The sequence below is a fragment of the Ziziphus jujuba genome, chromosome 1, assembly GCF_031755915.1.
Source record: "Ziziphus jujuba cultivar Dongzao chromosome 1, ASM3175591v1".
In the NCBI taxonomy this organism is placed as follows: Eukaryota; Viridiplantae; Streptophyta; class Magnoliopsida; order Rosales; family Rhamnaceae; genus Ziziphus; species Ziziphus jujuba.
The window spans coordinates 43,874,233-43,898,942 of record NC_083379.1 but is presented as its reverse complement, the minus strand read 5'-3'; the positions used below and the strand labels follow the sequence as shown (position 1 = coordinate 43,898,942).

General features: G+C 27.9%; 1 pseudogene; it reads left to right on the top strand.

The window, feature by feature from the left end:
• Positions 1-4,356: 4,356 nt before the first annotated feature.
• LOC107433493 (LRR receptor-like serine/threonine-protein kinase IOS1) lies at positions 4,357-8,175 on the top strand (annotated as a pseudogene).
• Positions 8,176-24,710: the final 16,535 nt, after the last annotated feature.

Here is a 24,710-nt window from a genome sequence, read left to right as displayed (position 1 = left end):
TAATATTAATAATTAAATAATTATTAGACAATTTAACATTGAAAAAATAAAAAAATTTGAATTAAAAATAAAAATATTTGAATTAAAAGTTTCTCCGCTAAATGCCACTGGCTTGGCGCTGTTAAGTTTCCATTTTTCTTTCTTTTTTATTTCTTTTAAATAAAAAAAAAAAAAAGTTTTGATTTGAGAGACAGGTTTTATCTTTGACCATCCGTCCCTCATCTATGCTTCCCTATGTATGTTTGGTAGACAGTACTGGACAGAATTGAAAGTCTCATGTCCATGTTTGGTGAGGGGATTACAATGTCTTGCACGGGAAAATAATCCCAAAAACACGGTCACACGGGTTCATCTACTAAGGTGGATTAAAAGCGGTCTGGCGGGACGTCAGCTCACACAAACGCTTTCTCATGTCCTTTATTATTTTTTTAATCTTTATTTCACCCTTTTTTGTTTTGTTTTGTTTTTTTTTTTTTCGTTCTTGGACACTGTTTGTTAGGTAGAATTATAATAAAAATTGAGATAAATTATTCTCAATCATATATGTGGCATGGCCAACGGACAAAATTAAAAATTTTCAAATTCACCAAATAATCTTTTTAACAAGGGATAACTAACTAATCCAGTGGGAGAAAAGTTAATCCACACTTTATGATTTTTTATTTTTTTATTCATTTATTTATTTATTTTTATTCTTTAAATCTTTGTTTTTTTGTTTTTTTTTTCCCCTAACGGGTATCACTTTTTTTTTTTTCTTTTTCTTTTCCTCTTTCCATTTCTTCGGTTATTATAACTTTTTTATTTTTTATTTTTGTTCTTTTTGATATTATCTTACTTTTCCTTTATTTCTTTCTTTTTTTCGTCCTTTTTCCCCCCGAATCTTTGTTCTCTACTTCTTTTTTTTAATTGCATCAGTACTAGTTTCATTTTTTTTCTTCTTATATTTTACTTACTTTCTTTTTTTCTTTTCTTGTTTTGCTTTTTTTATTATTTTTATTTCTCCAGTTTTTTTACCCTTTATGGATGTCTAGATTAGTGAATTTTTAAATTAATTAAATAAAGTTTTAACGAAATAATTAGATAAAAGATATTTTTTTTATATTGAACTTATCTAATTTAAATCATTTTGTTTAATTCAAAAATTAATAAGTTATATAGTACTCATTTTAAAAATAATTATATATATAAAAAAATTAGTTTTGTCTAACTGACGCCAAATACAAATACAATATTAGATTAATTCTTACATTATTCAATCATAATCCTAATTTCAATCTCAATCCAATCATATTATGTATACCAAACAAGGCTTTGCATCATATATATATATATATATATATATATAAGTGCTACACTAGACGTATAAACTCGTCCACCCTATCGATCACCATCCAATGTGCATGGTTGATTTTTTATTTTTGAATCTTTGTTTTATTTATTTATTTTTATTTTTATCTTTATTTCTTTCTCTAAGTTATTTTATTTTTCTTGTTTTCAATATATTTTTTTCATCACGTGTATGGGTAGGCGATTAGTGATGAGTTAAGCTAATCCAGTGTTGAGTTTTGGAAAAAATTTATTATTATTATTATTATTATTATTATTATTATTATTATTATGATGATGATGATGATGATGGAAACATTTTTTTATTGAATTTAAATTACAAAATTAAATATGAAAATATGCAATTTAAACTTGCTTTTACATTTCTTTCATTTTTAAGAAACAAAAAATATATTTCAATAAAGTATTAAATAAATTGTGATTTAAGAATTTATTTAGTAAATTAAACATATTTTTGCACTATATAAATATATATATTTAAATACTATCTAATCCTATACATTCCAAACATGAGACATGAATAAAATTAATCTTTGTCCTATCCTATCTTATTGTGTCCTAGATTTAAAATTTCGGTATCGGTGGAAATATCGAAGGTTCAAAATATAGAAATATCCATGGAAGTATCGAATTTCGATAAAAATTCTCAAAAAATGATGGAAATTTATTTTAAAAAATAAATTTTTTTATTGAAATTTAGTATTAGCTTATTTAAACAATAATTATCAAATTGACTATAAAAATTTGCAAAAATATTAAATAAATATTATATTTCTCTTAGGATCTATTTGGTATAACATATAAAAATAAAGCTTTAGTCTGTAGAGTTTTGTATAAAAGAATTTTTATTAAAAAAGTAATAAATATTGGATTGTAACTAAAAAAGTTGTATTAAATGCTTACTAAGTTTTCATATAAGCTAAAAAATCTGTATTAAATGCTCATTGAATTTCTATATAAGTTAAAAAGAAACAGCTTTTCTAGATAAGTATAAAATTTGAGTTTTTCTAAAACAGCTTAAAATTTATTTATTTATTTATTTTTTCCAACAAGTGCTTGCTGACTCTTGTTAAATATTCTTATTTTTTAACGAAAAAGTTTTTAACCCTTAAGTAGAGCTTTTGGTTTAAGAAAAAACTCTGTCAAATAGACACTTAATCAATTTAATTTACAATAAGCAGTAACGATCATAAATAAACTATTATTGATAAAAATATGTCAAAAAAATATATTTGATAAGTTGTTTATTAATTAAGATAATATAATTATTACAATTACATTATATTTCATAAATATCATCTCAATACTCATAAAACTCTTAAATAATTGAGAATTATTAGTATATTTTTTGTTCTCATTTTAAAATGTGAAATGTGAAAAGTAATTATTAAAATATGTATATTCTTAATAATTTTTCATATAATTATTAATATATCAAACATAAGGATCTTATATTAAATATAGTTTTTAGTATAATATATTGTATCATCTTTTTTATTTTAATTTCTTTAATGTTATTAATTTAAATGCTATCAATATCAATTTTACATAATATTATATATCCATGTTATTATTTTATATTATTAGTTTTCATTATTATATAATTAATTATTAACTTGTAATTATGGGATTCTAATGAACCCATCTTATACAACATGTATAATAAGTATATATATATATATATATATATATTTATCAATGAATAGAACTTGTTAAGGTTATTAAATTCAATTCACTTTATTTTATTTATATCATTAAATACTTAGAAAGCAATTAAAAGATTAAAAAAAATCACTAAAGTTAATTTGGTAAAATAATTTACTAAACATCAATAATATTTTTGAATTTTTATAAAAAAAATTTAAAAATTTTTATAGATATTTCCAATATTTTAATGGAAAGTTTCGGAAATTTACATGGAAATTTTCAAAATTTCTTTGGATATTATAAAATTTTTAACCAAATTGTTAAAGATTTGATATAGATATTTTGACGGAAATTTTGATGAAATTTTGAAAATATCAATGGATATTATGGAAATTCTATCCGTTTCCATTTGGAACCTAAATTTTATTTCGACCTATTAAAAAAATATAAAAATTTCGAGAAAATTTCGGATATTTTGAACTTTGATTGTGTCCTATCTTGTGTTCTAACAAAGTAGCCGTAACGTTTGTGATCTTTTAACCCTCACTTCGAGGACGAGTACTTGTGAAACTCATGTTGGAATTGAAGGAAGATGATGACCCATCAAACTCATACCATTATATAAATTAGGGAAAATTAGAAAATAAACTCCTCGAGTTTCATATGCTTCAATTTGCACTATAGTATTTTTTTTAAGGTCAATTTCTCTTTTAATTTTCTTCAAAAAACAAAAATTATCTTTTAATTATACCATAATACGATTAATTTTCCCTCTCTCTATTTTTATTTTTTTTAAGAGAATTTGATGAAATTTACCTGCTAATATTCAAAAATAAATATATTTAAAAATGTCAAGATCAAAACTTCAAAACTTTCTTTCTTTAAGAACACAATTAATATAAAACGAAATAAAGAATTTATTATCAATATTTTCGTTCAGATTTAACCAATTTTTATTTTTATTTTTTTTGAAAAATATTGGTATAATAATCATTAAAGATACAGACCTCGTTTTGTGCCTCATACAAATTGGATTCGCTAAAGCATTTTTTTTTCTTTTGATTTCTACAAATATATTTCGTCTTTAACATTTTTTAAATGAGTATCTATGGTATGATAGTTTAGATAAATAATTCAATAATACACTTTATATATGACGTGTCATTAAAATATCAAAAAGTTTTGCTAAAATTTAAATTTTGAAATTAACCAGTTTTCCAAAGGAGTAACAATAAAATATTCCCTATTGTATAGACGGTAGTATTAAAGTAGAAATTGCAAGTCATTTACATATATATATATATATATATATTGGTAAATAAAGTCAGTCACATATCAAATTAAAAAAAAATTGACATTCACATGAAAGGAAACAACTTTGGCTTTGGACTGGACCGTCGCTTGTATATTGGTTCAACCGCCAACCAATCATACAGGTAATAATTAACCACAAAATCATTATAATTCAAAATTTAATTAACTGTAGCTTATAATTAACTTCTGACACTTAAGTATTCTTTTTGTACCATATATTTAAAGGCATCCATACGACGTTTTGGATCGCCTTTGGACGCCTTCTACACAGAAAGACTGGAGCACAGTAACGACCTCGCTTACTGTTAATTACGCCGAAACTAACCTTGATTTCCGGCAACCGTCAATTGTGATGAGCACCTGCGCTATGCCATTGAACGCCAGTGCTCCCTTGAATTTCTATTGGGAGCCACGGGATGAAAGTAGCCAATATTATATTTACTTTCACTTTGCTGAACTTCAACAACTCCAATCCAAACAGTCCAGAGCATTTGAAATCATTCTGAATGGGGTGATCAAGTGGTATGATGAAGATTATGTCCCTAGCTACTTAACGTCACTTGCTGTATACAGCACTAGTGCTTCCACAAATTCAAATTATAGTTTCTCATTTGTTCGGTCGAAAAACTCGACTCTCCCACCAATCCTTAACGCCGTTGAGGTTTACGCGGTCATCGAAGTCTCCCAACCAGAAACAGACCAAGATGATGGTTAGTATATATGCTTTTCGTTTTAATTCCCCACCACAATTTAGTTAATCCTCTGTTTGTAGATGGTGATCGCTGAATGATTATTTTAATTATGCTGAATGATTATTAATTAATATTGGATGTGAATATATTAGTTGATGCCATAAACAACATAAAGTCAAGTTACGGAGTAAGTAGAAACTGGCAGGGAGATCCATGTACTCCAGTAGCATTCTTATGGGCAGGCCGAAATTGCAATTACAAAGATTTTGATACCCCTAGAATCATATCCTTGTAAGTTTTAAATTCTGTGATTTGTTGATTCACCTCTCTCTAGATAGAATATTATTAACGAAATTATTTTGAAATGGCAATCAGGAACTTGTCGTCAAGTGGATTAACTGGAGAGATAACCTCATTCATATCCAATGTCACTATGTTAGAATCATTGTAAGGACTACGACTAGTAATGTTGGATGTCTGTATACTTTAGAAGAGAAACATTTAAGAAACACTCAATTTTGATCGCTGATCATACCATATCTGATCACAATCTTAATGGTTAGTTTATATAATTAAATTGCTCATCTCACGGATTTGTCAAACAATAGCTTAACTGGACCAGTTCCTGATTTTCTAACTCAATTGCAAAACTTGAGGGTCCTGTAAGTTGTAATTTGGATTCAGGATTTGGTTCCGCAATTTTCGTTGTAAGAGTTAAGAATTAATGTGGGGAACTCAAAAGTTTTGATTAATCTGTTGACAGAAATTTGAAGCGAAACATGCTCAGAGGTTCAGTTCCAGCTGAACTGATTCAAAAGTCACACAACGGTTTTCTATCATTAAGGTATGCGTCTTTTCAAAAGCTACGGACCCATGTTGCCGTCATCAATACGCATATTTTAGACCATATGTTCAGATTTCTAAATTTAATAAATTAAAGGAAAAAATTGCAGAGTATTTAAAGCATTATTATTTCGTGGGAAGAAAATTGTTAACGGAATACATGGTACTTGAAAGTTTAATATTTCATGAAAATATTTGAGGATATATATATTTCCTTCATTCTATAAAAACAAACTGTGGTTATAGCACCTTCAAGCACAAAACTTTAATAAAAAATGATTTCAACTTTGTTAATGTGCTAGGGTTGGGGAAAATAAACATCTTTGCGCATCCAATCCATGCAAAAAGGAGAATAATATTCTCATTCCACTAGTATCATCAATTGGCGCACTGGTTGTCCTGTTAAATGCAGCAGCTATCTTCATGTTCCTAAAACGAAAAAAAACAAGAAGGTAATATTTTTCATATTAATTTGAGCCTGATCAGAATTTTTTTTTTTTTTTAACCATAATATGATTATGAAATTTATGGTGCTATCAACAAATGTCACACTAGGTGCAAGATCAACTTTCGAAAACAATTCATTGGAGCATAAAAAAAGTCCATTCACATACTCTGAGATCCTAAAAATTACAAGTAACTTTGAAAGAACTCTTGGTTAAGGTGGATTTGGAACAGTTTACCATGCCTAATAGAGGGCACTGAAATAGCTGTAAAGATGCTTTCCTCTTCATCAGTTCAGGGGTATCAACAATTTCAAGCAGAGGCATGTCTTCCATCATGCATTTATATGGAATTAAAATTTTTTATACTTTATTCATAGCATGTACACATTAATTAGTAGGAGTTTATTTCTAATAAAACAGGTTAAGCTTCTAATGAGAGTTTACCATGGAAACTTGACAAGCCTTGTTGGGTACTGCAAGGAAGGAACAAACATGGCTCTTATCTATGAGTACATGGGCAATGGAAATCTAGAGTCGTATCTTTCTACAGGTTTCTAAAGCTACTTTTCTTATAGTAGTGTATGATATGATTAAGAACCTATAGAAGATTGCAAAGAAACAGAGCATATTAGTTATGTTATATATACATTGATCAATTTTGTGCAGGAGATGGAACAGAAAATGTGATAAGTTGGCGTGGAAGACTTCAAATAGCTTTGGACGCAGCTCAAGGTTTACAATAAATTTACTTCATTTGATTTTATTTTATTCCCTACTAAGCTAAATTTGGGTTTTGAAATGCAGGATTGGAGTATCTACACAATGGTTGTAAGCCGCCTATAATCCACAGAGATGTGAAGACCTCAAATATATTATTAGCTCATAATTTTCAAGGAAAACTGGCGGATTTTGGGCTATCCAGAATTTTCCCAACTGATAGTGGCACCCATGTGTCTACCGCTGTTGCTGGCACCCCTGGTTACCTTGACCCTAAGTGAGTTGGTGTTATTTGATCATATATCTGTGTCCTTCAAAATAAAATTTATAGAACATTTGACGACAACATTACCGAACTTGCCATTAACCAAAATAAAATTTATGAGAAAAAAACTTGCCATCAACCAAAATAAACTTTATGACAAAAATTACCACCTAAAAAAAAAAAAAAGAGGAGAAGGTTTAATCAAGGAAAAATGGTACAGATTAAAATAATTTCAGTCTAACAGATAAAATAATTTTGCAAAAAGTACTACTTTTCAACTTGGCAGACATTGAATAATCATGATTTGTGTTGCAGGTACTACAAAACAAATAGGCTAAATGAGAAAAGCGATGTTTACAGTTTTGGAGTAGTTCTGTTAGAGATAATCACAAGCCGGTCAGCCATAAGTAAAAACGAAGACAGGACTCATATAAGCCAATGGGTGAGTTATGTGGTTGGTGATGGGGATATTAGAAGTGTGGTTGATCCTAGGTTAGAGGGAGATTTCGAAGTCAATTCAGTGTGGAAAGCTGTTGAAATAGCAATGGCTTGTGTATCTCCAACATCCTCTCAAAGGCCAAATATGAACCAGGTGGTGACTGAAATAAAAGATTGTTTAGCAATAGAGGTAGCAGGAAAGAACCATATCCCTCTCACTCATTCGTCAGCAGCTGTTGATTTCAGTGGAATGTTCTATATAGCTTCGTCTACCGAATCCATGAATCCCTCACCAAGATAGCTGTTTATTTATTATGATGCTACTCTTTATAGAAGTTTCAATTTTTACACGATCTTCAACAATATATTTGTATCCACTTGCCTTTCCATAAAATAAAGCTTTGTGCTTCCCACAAAGAAGAGTCCAAAATATTACTAATTTAAGTGGCATGATTGCTGGGCTGCCAAGCCCGTACATACAACCCAAAATCCAATATTTTGCTTTATCCTACCTTTCACGCTAAATTTTATAGGATAAATGACACGCTCCTCCTCTAATTTAAAACTTTTTCACAAGCGGCCTCCATTTTTCATCAACTGCACGTTTTTCTCTTGCATTTTGATTTTTTTTTTTTTTTAACAGAGACTACCTTTCGCTCGGTCAAACCGTGAAATTTCTAAGTCAACACAACTTGATATTTTTTAATGATAACATTGACCTTATCGTCAAAAAGCATTAAATGATAATTATCTAAACCGCTCATAAAGAAACTAATAATAATAATAGTAACATTGACCTTATCGTCAAAAAGCATTAAATGATAATTATCTAAACCGCTCATAAATAATAATAATAATAATAATAATAATAATTATTATTATTAGTTTCTTTGGTCTGAAATAATAATTTTGTTAACCATTATTTTCTTAGCCAATAAAAATATTTCTTTTAAAAGAACAAAAAATTATTTATTTGCTATTATAGTACTCATTTTAGTTGAGCAGTTAATTTTTCAAACTATATTAACAATCAATATTAAAACATATATATATATATATATATATATATAAAACCCGGTTACCATCCGTATGGTCTATATATGAATCAGGAAAAAAGACTATAATTTTGAAAAAAAACCTTCATCTTTTCTTGCAGTCCGTATGCATATATACACACCATCCAGATGGTAAAATCTCTATATATATATATATAACAGTTTTGAAACACGGTAAATGCTTCACAATTGATACTAAAAAAAATAATAATAAAATAAAGAAGAACTTCATTAATGAGAAGACGGACGAAGGAATAGAGAAGAATAAAGCTACATCATCAACACTCCAACCCCAAGTCTCATTAACCATCAAGCCTTGATTCAGGCCAAGCCGTCTCAACTGTTAGTGAGGTTCTAGGCAAAAATTGTTGTAAAGCTTTTACAAAATACTGTTAATATTTTTTTAATTAAACCTTTTTTATTTTAAACATATATATGTATATATTTATCTTTTTGAAGTAACTTTTGATAATAATTTTTTTTTAACTGATAATGAATTATGTAAATGGCAATTTCTAATAAATTTTTTTAATAAATTAGAGAATGCACATTAAATTACACATGTGGTTTATTTTTATACAATAAACAATTATATAATTAGGAAATTGATAATTACAAATATGAATTCATTCAAGACAAATATATATGTTCAAGCTTAAATAATGTCCTGAATAAAAATACATTTATTAATCACGAGTCCGATAAGGTTCACTTTGTTTAAATAATATTTTAATATATCGTTAAACCCAAGGTTTAAAATATCCGATATTTCCTCGATATTTTTTCTATATTTTTATTTTTTGAAAGGGTCGAAATAAAATTTAAGTTCGACATGTAAATGGATAGAATTTCCATAATATTCATTGAAATTTCCTAAATTTCGACAAAATTTCAATGGAAATTTCCATAAAATATCTACATCAATTCTTAACGATTTGGTTAAAAAATCTATAATTTCCATAGAAATTTTCAAATTTCCACTAAAATTTCAAACATATCGTTTTTTAATTTTTTTTAAAAAAATTCATAAATATTATTGATATTTAGTAAAAAAATTTATCAAATTAACTTCATTGATAATGTTTTTACCCTTTAATTGCTTTTTAGACATTTAGTGATATAAGCAAAATAGAATGAATTAAATTAAATAATATTAATAAGTTCTACTTATTTATTGAATATCGATAAAGCAAAAATATAAAGATTGTGGATTATATTTTTGAATCTTGAAAATCTTAATATTTGAAACTATAATGGAAAATGGTGATGAAGAGGGCAATCAAATATATCAATGGATTAGAGATGTTTATTTAGATAATCATGAAGGGAATCCTAATCCAAAGATTGCTCAACAAGCTAAAAAAGAGGGAATAAATGTTCAAAAAGTGATTGATGAAAAAGTAAATTCTAGTAGTGGTGATTTATTTCAAAGACTTATGAGAGAGCCAACTAGAATTACTAGTGCTTCAGCTCCATCAGGTGATACATATTCATAATTTGAGACTCTTAGTAGTCACTCTAGCTCCAGTGGTGATGAAGATAACTTCAATAAATTATCTGAATTAGAAGTCAGAAAAGGTAGTGGCGAAAGGGAATCACCAAGTCAAGAAATTGGATTCAACCCATTTACTGGTGAACAATATTACACACATGCAACACAAGATGAAGATCATGAGAGTAAAGATGCAGGTCAAAGATTTGGTGCTATTGGAAAAGATTATATATGTATGAAAAATCTATAATGGAGAGGTCACAACAAGAAGAAGATTCAATTTCTATGAATTTTGGATCTATAAGAATTTGAAGTTATTTTTATAATCCTTATTCAATATGTATGGAATGTCATCAAGTAGCAACTCATGAGTATTATCTCAAACTCAATTATCAAAGAGTAGTAGTTATGCACATAGTCAACCCATAATGCAAGATCCATATGATTAGTATATTAATTATTATATGCAAAATTATCAAGGAGATACATCTTGTCATAACTACTTCTTACATTTTACATCTCAAAATCAAAATGAGGCAGAAACTGATGATTTTCAACCACCAAAAAAGTTATATGTAGTATTAAGATGACATTTATGAACTACAATGTAATTGTAATAATCGTTTTATATATTTTAGTTAATAAATAATTTTGTCATATATGTATTTTTTTTATATATTTTTATTAATAGTAATTCATCTATGCTCATTAATGCTTATTATAAATCAATTCATTAAGAAAAATATAAGATCCATTCAATATTTTAGCAAGTTTTATAATCAATTTAATAATCAATAGATTAAATAAGCTAATTCTAAAGTTTCAATAAAAATTTTTACTTTTTAAAACAAATTTCCATCATTTTTTATAACTTTTTATTGATATTCGATATTTTCCGATATTTCCATGAAAATTTTCGTATTTTAAACTTTTAATATTTCCATCGATATCGATTTTTTGAACCTTGATTAAATGCATATTTGATTACTTTTTAAATTTTAAATGCTAATCTTTAATGTGATTCAAATATAAATCTTAGTTTAATAAAATAAAATGGATCTTAGTTGAGGATCATTATATACATATATATATATATATAGTCAAGTTGAAACAAGATTCTTAATATGAGGATTAATATAAGATTTTTTTTTTCAATCTTTAGATTATATTTAAGATTGGAATTTAAAATTATATTTACTAATCATTTGATCTTAACATGGTTTACTTTTCCTATATAAAATTTTAGTATGTAATTAAATTCATATTTGACTACTTTTAAAATTTAAAATTTTAATTTTTGATGTTATTCAATAATTATTAAATATAAATCTTAGTTTAATAAAAGAAGATGAATCTTAAGATTGGCTGCTATATATACATATATTAAGAAAATGAACAATTGAGAATTATTAAATAAATAACAAGTGATAAGTAATATGATAAAAAAAAATCTAATAAATAATAAGATTATTGTATTCTAGGAGCCCTATAATGTATGATAAAGATTAAACAATTAAACAATTTATATAAAAATTAAGTGAATGAAAACAATATATGAATAAATTGAGAAAACTCATAAATTAAGAAGTTTTCAACTTAATTTTATTTTTTAACTATTAAAAATTTAATATCAATGTAAAAATAAAAAATTAAGTTTTTAAAAATAAAATAAATAGTTGATTAATGCTAAATTAAATGAATGAATATATATATATATATATATATATAAAATAAATTATGATTAATGTAGATTTCAGAAAGAGTCCATTTATAATTTTTTAAGAAAAACTTATTTATATTAATTACTAAATAAAAATTAAAAAATATAAAATAATATATTAATATATTTTAATATGATTTTTTCTGATCCCTTTCATAACGAGGCCCATATGCCTTAGTGGCCTACGGTTTCAGCCAACGTCCACCGTGGCCAAACATGCTTGGTGCCAAAAGTTTGTCGTTCTTATTTCTTAATTAGGTGGGACCCACATGCATTCTGTGAAGAAAAAGGAAAAAAGTATGGGTATTTATTTGACGAGGCATATAAGTCAAACACGTATCTAATTAAGCTCTGGCAGTGGGCTTAAATTCCACGTAAATAAACGTTTTGAGTCTTTAGGATGCGTTTGGTATGTAGGACATATTCGGATCATAGGATTAAATAAGATAGATTTGAATTAGATATAATAAAATAATATAGTTCTATATTTAATATAGTTTTGGACTAAATAGTGGATTGGTTCTTTCATATTTAATGTAGAATTAGATTAGATTGGACTATTTTATAATTTTTTTTAATGAAAATTTATAAAATTTGATTTATAATTATAATAAAAAATAATATATTTAATTAATATTGTAAATTGATATATTTGTATTTACATGTAAAATTTTAATTTTTACTACATCCACAAATTATATTAATTTATAATTTTAAAAATAAATAAAAATTAAATTATAACATAATATTTGATAAATAATAATTAATAAAAAATAAAGATAATTAATGAAATTTTGTAATTGTAATTTTTTATTTACATTGTAATTAAATTGTAATTTTTTTTTATACCCAAAAATTACTTTTAACATATGGTTTTAAAAACCAATTAAATTGATATTATAATATATTAAATCATATGTACAAATAAAAAAATATAACATCATATTTAATTAAGAACTTGTTAATAACAACGATTTTACATATTTGTCTGTATACAAATGTATATATTTGAGTTTACACCGATAACTAGTTATATGCCAAATAAATAAAAACACCCATTGATAATAATCCAAACAAATAGTCGATTATACAACCATTACGCCACTCATTGTTCAAGTTGGCACGTGTATGTGCGGTGATATGTTGTATTGGATTTGCCTCATTTAGATTCCTCATCATTTGTTCCACATACTCAGCATATGCTATTTCAGCTTCTTCGGTTGTATTATAGGCTTGATATAAATTATCCTTAAATCCTTGGACTTGTTGATGACATTCCGACCAAGAATTATATATCCTTGGTTGTCTACCTTTAAACACAACATAAATTCTTCTCCTTGCCATTGAATATTCCTGCATATTATATTAAATTATAACGTAATATAATAATATAATTAAACAAAATAACAATGCATTAAATCAATCAAGTGCATATTAATACATTAAAACATAACACATGCTTCATAAAAGTGTCTTTACATGCATAATTAGATACCAACATCCATTACCATACCATATATATCCATAAACAACCATACAACATATGTCCATAAAGTTAAAATATAAGTGTTCCTAATTATCATCCCCTCATACATAGGCTTAAATATATGATCCACAACGATACTTAGTAATTTAAAAATTTCCTAGCAAATTCAATTTTGCCCGCATCCGTCCCAATAATCTTAAACACCTCAACATTCGATGGATCCATTCTCATTGCCTTAGAGATTTCGAGATTGTCATCAGTAGAGAAGCCTAACCTGTCAAACTCCATAACTAAGTATTGTGGATAATTGGCTTCAGATTTATCTACCTTTGCAGCCAATTTATCAAACCATTTCTCTGCTACATTGCCAAACCTGTTCACAATAACATCATCCTTCAATCTAGATTTTCTCTTACCTCTTGATTTAGGTCGGGTGGACGGTTCACTATATATTTCATTCATAGACATTGGAGAACACATATCATTAAATTGTTCATTCCCACTATCCAAATTCAAATCATTGACCATATCAATTGGAATTTGTGCTCCATGTCCTGTTGCCTGATCCTTTCCAAAAATTGTAGCAAGCCTCCCATACATAGGAAACGATTTACCTCTCCATGCCTTTGCACTTGGATTACTCTAAAATAAAAAAAAATAAATAAAAAACAAACTTTTAATTGTAAACAATAGAAAAACATACTTCAAGTTAAAAAATTCAATGAAAGAAGATGTCCAATGTTTCAAAACCTGCACATATGCTTTCCAAACTTCGTCACTATCAACTTTCACACATTTAAGAGAGTCATTCTATCCAAATCCACTTTTGTTTAGCATATCGTATATTATACCATATTGCTTCTTCCAATTTTTCAATTTTGACTCAATGTGTGGATTTGCTCGCAACCCCGAATTAGGACATATCTCAGCTAATCGCCTCTAAATCATAGTACTTGTGCCAGGCTTGAATAATCCTGTGTCATACCGCTGCCCACTAGCTACAACCTCATCTAAAATAAACAGCAAAGTATCTTCCTCCCTTTTACTCCATATTCGTCTAGATTCAACCCCTCGGATATCATGACTGCTACCTCCAACCTCCATTTCTATCGAAATTCACATTTTTATGATTTCAACAATACAATAATAGCAAGCAAATAAGCAACAATCATTCACGGTTGACAACAATGGCACAAAATATATATTGGTTTTCATACAAATGATCCAAGATGTTTAACAAACAATATAAAATAAAATAGTTAGAGAAGCATTAAAGACAACAATCGACCACTAATGACCACGACGACCTCTCCACTCATCAAATATTTGCTTAGCTAAATCATATCTCCAGTGAGTCCATTGGTCCGATGAAGAAATCGATCCTATAAAGTCATCCTCGATACTAACGTCAACATCATCACTCTTATCAAACTCGACTTCCCCAGGATCAATTATCATTTCTCTTCTAATAAGATTATGTATAAGGCAACATGCAGTAATTATCTTGATTTGTGTTGCAATAGGATAGAAAGATGGACTTCTTAAAATTGCCCACCGCTTTTTAAGAACCCCAAAACATCTTTCAATGACATTCTTAGCAGATGCATGCTTCATGTTGAAATACTCTTCATGATTTATGGGTGTACAACCATCTCTCTACTCAGAAAGGTAATATCTTGTTCCTCTATATGGTGCAAGAAACCCTTCACCATTAGTGTAACCAGCATCCATTAAGTAATAACAACCTAAAAAAAGAAAAAACATATCTCCTATTAGTGTATGCAATGTTGACCACTACAATGTAAAACTTGAGAATTAGTCTTACTAGTTTGTATCCTTAACCCATTTGGCCTACTTAATGCATCTTGGAGTATTTTTGAATCCGAAGCATAACCTTCCCAACCAGATAATACAAATATAAATTCCATATTTGGATTACATACACCTAAAACATTTATGGCTATCTCACCATTTCTTGTTCGATATCTTGGTTTATTTTTTTCTTGGACATTCACCTTAATATATGTTCCATGTAAAGCTCCCAAACAATTCTACGTCATTAACAAAGTTACTAACATCAGATAATGTTACAAATAATTAAACTATAATATAAATAACCAAACAATTCCACAAACGTACCGTAAATACTTTCCATCTATCATCTAAACAATTATCTGATACAGGTTCTGGTTGTCTCAACAAAGTCTTATGTAAGCGCAGTACTCCATGCAACACAGAATTGAAATATCTACTAATTGTCTCTCCCAATCTAAAAAATCTAGTGATAATTGTACGGTTCTTTGTATGACGAGCAATTATGTATAGAAATATGCACACTTGCTCTTCCAATGTAACAATGCTATCACTTTTAACATATCCATCCTCGCGTAATAACTGACACAAAAGTATCAAATGTTCTCCTATCCATCCTAAGCTGACTAATACAATTAACATCATTGTCTAACAGACTATTTACAAATGACATACACAATTCTGCATTCCTAGGTAGTTGATTCCTATAACCTCTAGCATGTCGCCTTCTTATATACGCCCAGTACATATACATAAACAAAAGCAACATAAATGTCGTATAAGAAGACTCTAATTGTGAATCATTTGGAAGCAAAAAGAATGCAGCGACTTTTCTTCAATCCATATGTACTAAAAAAAAAAAAAGAAAAAAAAAAGAACAAATAAATCAAAAGCACATTATATTTAAGACACATAATTTATTTTGGATGAAATAGAAACAATTATTTCTGGAACTAAGAAAAGATAAAAGAAATATAATCATTCCCAAACTTTTTTGTTTAATTGATTATAGCAATGAGGTAGGATTAAAGATTAACAAAAAAAGTATGAACTTCATATTTAATATTTATTTATATTTATGTTCTACTAATTTTTTTTTTTAACATTTGTTCATTTGTAATCAAATAATATACTTCATAATTGTTATATTTAATACATATTTTATATATTTTTATTTGTTTATAACATGTTTTAAATAAATAAGGGATCAATTTCTCATTTCAATAAAATGGATCGGCTCAATAGGGTGTGTTTGATTGTGTCAGAGAGGGGAATTTTTAGGTGACATGGAATTAGTTTTATTAGGCCAATATATATAGATAGTATATTAATATATAAGGAATTTAATAAGAATGTTGTACAAGGTACAAACAACTAAATCCAATTTCAAATTAATAATCATCAATAGCAATCCAGTGGAAAATACTAAATAAGCAAACATGAGAGATTTTCTATAAACATAAACTGTAGTCAAACATCATCTTAGTGAAATGTATAAATGGAATTATTTTCCACATCCAAGGAACACGAGATAGATTTTCTTCAAAAAAATACAAAGAAAAAAGACTTAGTAGGAAACCCAACAAATAGAAAATTAAAACATTTGATCAACACCACTTTAAATATGCACTTTTCGGCTAACCAAGTTTTTCGGCTGTCAGGGATCGAAGTTTCTCAACCACTCGTAAGCTGCACTGCCTCGTTGTCCAACCAATCCAAATCACAAGATAAGTCTAAACTACAGAAAAAGAAAAGCATTATTAATAACAGATAAGCTCTAAAGTACACAAAAGAGAAATGTTGTATGCATAAAAGATAAGCTCAAAAATAATAACAATCATAAATCAGCAAAAAATAAATAAAAAATTTAAACTACAAAGGAAAAGAATATCCATCCTAGGATGTATATATAAGAATCCCAACAAGTTGCAATGATTATAAGAATCCCAAACACAATCATCTCAACATATCCTAAGCCCCTCACCCACTACAATAACAAATGTCCAGCACTTAAATAAAAGTGGTGGCAGTTAACTATTGCAACAATTATGACCACCCATTAAAGCCGCCCACCCACTACAACATTATGACCAGAAAACTTGCCTAATGCAACAATTAAACTTGTCAAATATTGAGATTCAAGATTATATAAGCAGCAAAATTTTGAGCCAATTGAAATAATAGTATATGTTTTATGAACTGAAATAATATAGACATGAACAAAGAAGTAAAATAAATCAATGGTTTTCTACTTTTTTTTTTTTTTTCTTTTCCTATCTTCTCTATTTAACCTGAAAATTTGCTCTAAAGGGTAAGAAAAATTGTGGGATCATATCATCTGTAAGGTTGAGATTGGACTTTTTTCTTTTGAGGAATGACCATGATTGGAATATGATGGCCAAAAAACATGTATACAGGTTGAGTAATAATAAACCATAAAGATATCCAACGTGAGGCATACTGCCATATCCATCTTCTAATCAAGATCAGATAATTCTTTTTTTTTTTTTTTTTTAAGCTTTGATCAAATTGTGGGACCTGACTTGACCTGAAACATGGGCTAAAAAGCCAGTATGCAATTTTACAAACTTGCTTATGCAGACTAATTGCAAGGAGGATTACAAGGCAGTGAACCATGGAATATCTTTTGTGCAAGAACTGAAATCTCCATCCTCAACTCAAGGGTTAATGCCTCTGTACCTTTCAAATAGTCTTCAAGAAAGAGCTATTGATCAATACCCTCAATCAGGATCCACATCTCAACTTTACCTTGTTGATCAACAGCTATCTTTGATGGACAATCAACATCCAGATTTGGCTCTTCAGCTGTGAGTGAGTCCTAGCAACACAAGGGTGAATAGCTCTCAAGTTTGGAAATTCATATTAGCTTAAGTTTCTAACACCCTTTCGATGAAACTATGTAATCCTTCTGTATCTAACTTAGAGAAAGTGTACTCAATTTCTGTACTTTTCAAGTATCTTTCTTTCGTTTTTAGTGTTCATCTATATTTTCTCTTTGCTTGACTGCTTGATTGCATATGCTTTAAGAAACAAAAATGGGAAAAACTTCCACGTTGCAGAAAGCATTTTTAACAATTAGCAAAACAGAAAATTAAAAAAGGTGTACAATATTATCTAAAAATGAAGGCAATGCATTTGCCTCCATAGGACACCATTTAGGCCAAGACTGCAGCTTAAGTACATAAGTACATGCTAAATTCCTTGTTAATCTCCACGACAAAAAACTAATTGTTTTTTTTTTTTTCCCTCTTTTTGAATAAAAAAATGGCACTTGTTTTATCCGAGCTTTGATCAAACATGCAGCAGAAAATTTGTTAAAATTTTTTCCATAGTAATACAAAGTACAAAAAATTGCCCAAACCGACAGCACTAACATATTGCAAAAGAGCATATCAAACAAAGTTTCCCATATCATAATAAGCAAAAGACCCAAATGTTAAAGAAAAAGGACAGATCTAGTAAGAAGTAAGGTCAAGGAAGAAGAAGAATCTACAGATTTAGATATGCAGAGATGAAGGGTACTCATTGACTGTGTCTCTTTCTCCGAGAGATGTAGATGTCCGGCGACCTCCTTCGACTTTCCACCGCATTCCAGCGAGGTCCTTCTGCGAGAGAATATAGTTATTTCTAGATCTAGTTAGATCTGCTTTCATTTCAACAAATGATAAGAAGAACAGAAAAGGAAGAAACAAATACAGAGATGCAAAGATGGAGAGAACTCACCGACCATGTTTTTTTCTCCAAGAGATGCAGATGTTCGGCGAGCTCCTTCGATTTTCCACCAAGGTCCAGCGACCTCCTTCGGGTGAGAGAGTAGATTAGGCTTTCGTTTCAGTTTGGGACAAGAATGACCCCCGGGGGGGGGGGGGGGGTGGGGGAAGGATCAATTGAGTCATAATAATTTGGGATTAAATCACTGTTTGGGTTAAGTTGTCCCAAACTCAAAATTGCAAACCAAACACACCCTTAACTCTCTATAGCGTCCGTGTGTTCCTCGCTCCAACGATGCAAGATGCAGATCACTGATACGTGATCTATGATACTATCAAAAACCTCTCTTTCATTGGCCACAAAAAAACTCCTCCGAAATTTAGACGTGGTAAGTATTCAACTAAAGAAAGTTAAATTTATATTACAAAAATTTATCAGACATTTATATTTTTAATAATTTTTTTACATTTCAGAAATAATTATTGAGAAAAAATCATATATATTTTTATACAGATATTTTTCAAATTATGTATGTTGAATAGATCAATATCATCTAATTATATATACTATACTCTTAACAAAATATATATGTCACATTATTAATCGATGAACACATAAATTTGAATTGTATAAATTGAAATAATGTATACATTTTGATATATATGTATACACACACACACACACACACACACACACAACACAAAACGAATCTATATCATTCAATTTATATATATTATATTTTTTAAAGTAAAATTGACATGTATAAAGCTAAAATAAAATTTAATATGAACCAACATAAAATGTAACATACCAATTAGGGGTGGGTATGGTTTAGGTTGGTTCAGTTTTGGACCGAAATGCAATCCAATCTATACTTATCGGTTTTCTTAATATGCAGTCCAAACCAAACCATTAAAATGTTAAATGCAAACCAAACCAAACCATTTATAATTAGTTTGGTTTGGATTTGTTGATCGGTTTGAAACTTACTGATTTATAAATATATAATACAAATAATTTTTTTTTCAAATATAAAATATGAATAATAAATTATAATTATCTAAACATAAAATACAATTAAAATAATACAACATAGTCTACAATGGAAAATAAAGAAGAAAATGTTGCAAATGATAGCACTTATCAAGTAGCAAGTATTAATGTCATCATCTCACTCCTACAAAATCAAATTAAAATTGTTAGAATAAATAATATAAAATAATACATTCATCAAAATTCATTTACTCAAAAATCGATTTGGAATTTGAGGATGTAAAAATATATATATATTAAAAATTAATATATAAAAATAAAAAAAAATTGAAAATTAATATATAAAAATAAAAAAAATATTAAAATTAATATATAAAAAAATATATATATATATATATATAATTTTTTAATTATATAATATATTATTCGGATTGAATTGGATTTATATTTTTCATTCATGATCAATTTAATTCATATAATTTATAATATTTTGAATCCAATCTAATTTAATTTATATAAAAATTAAATTTGAACTATTAAAAATAAATTAAATTGAATGAATTGGACGAGATAAAATGAATTTTGTCCATCCTAATACCAATCATTTTGTAATTTTGCAACGTGAATTGAAGTGCCCTCCAACGAATTATCACCATTTTGTGCACCTTGTGGACAAAAAGTCAAATTGTCAACTGATACCTTGTCATATCCGTCAGTACGTCGTAAAAATTAAAATAATTTATGCATTTTGATACACACACACGCAAAACTCATTCAATTTATATATATATATATATATTATATTTTTTAAAGTAAAATTGACATGTATGAAGCTAAAATAAAATGTAGTATGAACCTCCATAAAATATAACGTACCAATCATTTTGTAATTTTGCAACGTGAATGGAAGTACCCTTCAACTAATTATCACCATTTGTAAGTGGACAAAAAGTCAAATTGTCAACCGATGCCTTGCAATATCCGCAGTACGTCGTAAAAAGTCATGTTTCTCTGTTTTTATGGAGTGGACTTAGACATGTAAGCGCCCAAGACTCGAGACTACTAGACATCACCCTTAGACGCGGACACATGAGTCAACACGTCATTCAGTTAAGATAACACGTATTCAAAGCCAGACTTAACGATGTTAAATTTTGGGTTGGCAAATTTGAACTCATCTCGTAAATTTAGGGATAGAGGAGAAAGAGCCGATTGGGTACCCATCACCAAGGTTTAAAATATCTAATATTTTTTAAAAATTTTTTTGATATTTTTATTTTTTGAAGAAGTTAAAATAAAATTTAGATTTGAAATGGATTAGATAGAACTTCCATAATATTCATTAAAATTTTTAAAATTTCTCCAAAATTTTCATGAAAATTTATGTAAAATATCTACATCAAATTCTTAACGATTTAGTTAAAAAATTTATAATTTCTATGGAAATTTCTAAAATTTCCACTGAAATTTCAATAATATTCAGAAAATTTTTTAATTTTTTTAAAAAAATTCATAAATATTATTTATGTTTAATAAAAATTTTTATCAAATTAACTTCATTAATAATTTTTTTACCCTTTAATTGCTTTTTAGACATTTACTGATATAACCAAAATAGAATGAACTGAATTGAATAACATTAATCTACTTATTGAATATTGATAAAATAAAAATACAAAGTTTGTGAATTATATTTTTGTACTTGACATTTTATAAATGTGGGTAAATAGATGATGAAATATATACATGTGAAATAATAATGTTTGTTTGAAAAATAAAAAAAAAATTTTGACAATTCACAAGTTTTTTTTTTTTTTTTTTTTTGAAGAAGTTAGAAGAGGTAGTGGCCAAAGGGAATCACCAAGTCGAGAAGTTTGATTAAATCTATTTACTGGTTGCAACACAAAATAAAGATCATGGGAGTAGAGATGCAGGTAAAGGATTCGATGCTGTTGGAAAAGACTATATAAAAAAAAAAAATCTATAATGGAGATGTCACAACAAGAAGAAAATTCGATTTCTATGAATTTGGATCTATGAGGGTTGGAAGTCATTTTCATAACCCTTATTCAATAGATATTTATGGAATATCATCAAGTAGCAACTCATGGGTACCATTTCAAACTCAATCATCAGAGAGTAGTAGTTTAACATCATATAAAAATTGAGTGAATGGAAAAATATAAGAATAAATTGAGAAAATTCATAAATTATGAAGGTTTTAACTTATTTTTATTTTTTAACATTAAAAATTTAATATAATTATAAAAATAAAAAATTAAGCTTTTGAAAATAAAATAAATTGTTGATTGATGCTATTTTTAAAATTAAATAAATGAATATATATATATATATAAAATAAATTATCACCATTTGTAAGTGGACAAAAAGTCAAATTGTCAACCGATGCCTTGCAATATCCACAGTACGTCGTAAAAAGTCATGTTTCTCTGTTTTTATGGAGTGGACTTAGACATGTATGCACCCAAGACTCGAGACTGCTAGACATCACCCTTAGACGTGGACACATGAGTCAACACGTCATTCAATTAAGATAACACGCATTAAAAGCCAGACTTGACGGTGTTAAATTTTGGGTTGGCAAATTTGAACTCATCTCGTAAATTTAGGGGTAAAGGAGGAGAAAGAGCTGATTGGATAACCATCATTAAGGTTTAAAATATTTCATATTTTTTTAAAATTTCTGTGATATTTTTATTTTTTAAAAGGGTTGAAATAAAATTTAAATTCAAAATGTAAATGGATAGAAATTCTATAATATCCATTGAAATTTTTGAAATTTTACCAAAATTTCCATGGAAATTTCTATAAAATATCCCTATAAATCTTTAACGATTTAGTTAAAAGTGTTTGCTAAAAATCAACAAGCACTTATTGATAAAAAAAAATCAGTTTTTTTAAGCTGTTTTAAATAAGTTCAAATTTTGTATTTCTCTAAAAAAATTCTTCTTTTTAGTTTATATGGAAACTTAATGAGTATTTATTATAGTTTTTTTTAACTTATATGAAAACTCATTGAGCATTTAATGCAACCTTATTGTTTACAATCAAACACTTATTAACTTTTTAATAAAAGCTATTTTTCATAAAAATCTATTATATAAATCTCTAAATACTAAAGTTGTACTTTCATCAACTATACCAAATGGATTTTTAGATGTCCTACGGATACCAACTAATTACCACCATCCAAACACGTGCATCGTGGACAAAAATCAAATGGTCACCAAACTCACCACTGCCCATGGCATCTACAGACTAAGGTGTGTCTAATTTTATCTGAATTGTATTATTTAAATGCTAAACTTATGAAAAATGATTAATTATCCACTTATCTATGTTTATATAATAACAAAATTTAATTATAGGAGGTTGTTGTTCAATTATATAATTTTTCATGTACAGTTTAGTCTTGCAAATCTCTTAAATAGTATTTTTTTTTTTTTAAAGATATTGGTAACAAGCGACGTACAAAAATAATTCTAAGTCGCATGCTTCCCTTTTATTATTTTTTTTTAAATCAACCTGATTTTCTTTAAAACTTCAAATAACTAGTGAGAATATTTAAGTAACATAACTGAGCTTACTTAAAAAATAAAAAATGTAACAGGCGATGCACAGTCTTCTTTATGCGTCACCTGCTCTCTTTTGTTTTTTTTTTTTTTTTTTTGGTTCTTTTAATCAATCTAATGTTATTTTAACTTCAAATAATCAGTGAAAATATTAGAACAGCATAACTGAGCTTTTTTTTTTCTTTTTTTTTTTAAGATATTGGTAACAGGCGACGCATAGGTTTCATTATACGTCACCTTTTTTTTTTTTTTTAATCAATCTAATTTTATTTTAACTTTAAATAATCAGTAAAAATATATTGTTTACAGTTTTGGAATAGTTTTAGTAGAGACAATCACAAGCCAACCTGCCATAAGCAGAAGGCAGGAGAGGACTCATATGAGCCAAGGGGTGAGTTATGCGGTTGGTGATGGGGATATTAGAAGTGTGGTTGATTCAAGGCTAGAGGGAGACTTCGAAGTCAATTCAATGTGGAAAGCTGTTGAAATAGCGATGGCTTGTGTGTCTCCAACATCTTTTCAAAGGCTAAATATGAACCAGGTGGTGACTCAACTAAAAGATTGTTCAGTAATAGAGGTAGCTCGAAAAAACCACATCTCCTTGACTCATGCGACAGCAGCTAATTCTGATGAAAAGTACTACGTAGCTTCGTCTATCGAATTGATTAATCCCTTTCCAAGATAACACAATTTATTTATTATGAAAATATTTATAGTAAATACTTTTGTATCTTTTTTATATTAATTGTATTCCCTAGAATGAAAGAGTTTTGGGCTCCACAAATTCAAGATGGCAGTTTCTTTTATTATGATGCTAGACCTTTCAGAGGTTAAATTTCTTCAGCAATATCATTGTATCCAATTGCCATTCTTTAAATTCAGAGTTTGATAAAGCTTTGTGCTTCCAACAGAAGGGTCTAGAAATAAATAATTTAAGTGGCAATGATGTCTGGGCTGCCAATGTAACATCCCGTCCCAAAGTACGTTGGAATTTTTGCATGTCGACCGAGGTTGACCGTTGACCAAAAGGGTCAAAATTTAACTTTTTGTTCTGGATGGAATTTTGCATTGACTAAGGCATCATTTCAAAGTACGTATCATCCCGAGTTCATAGACTA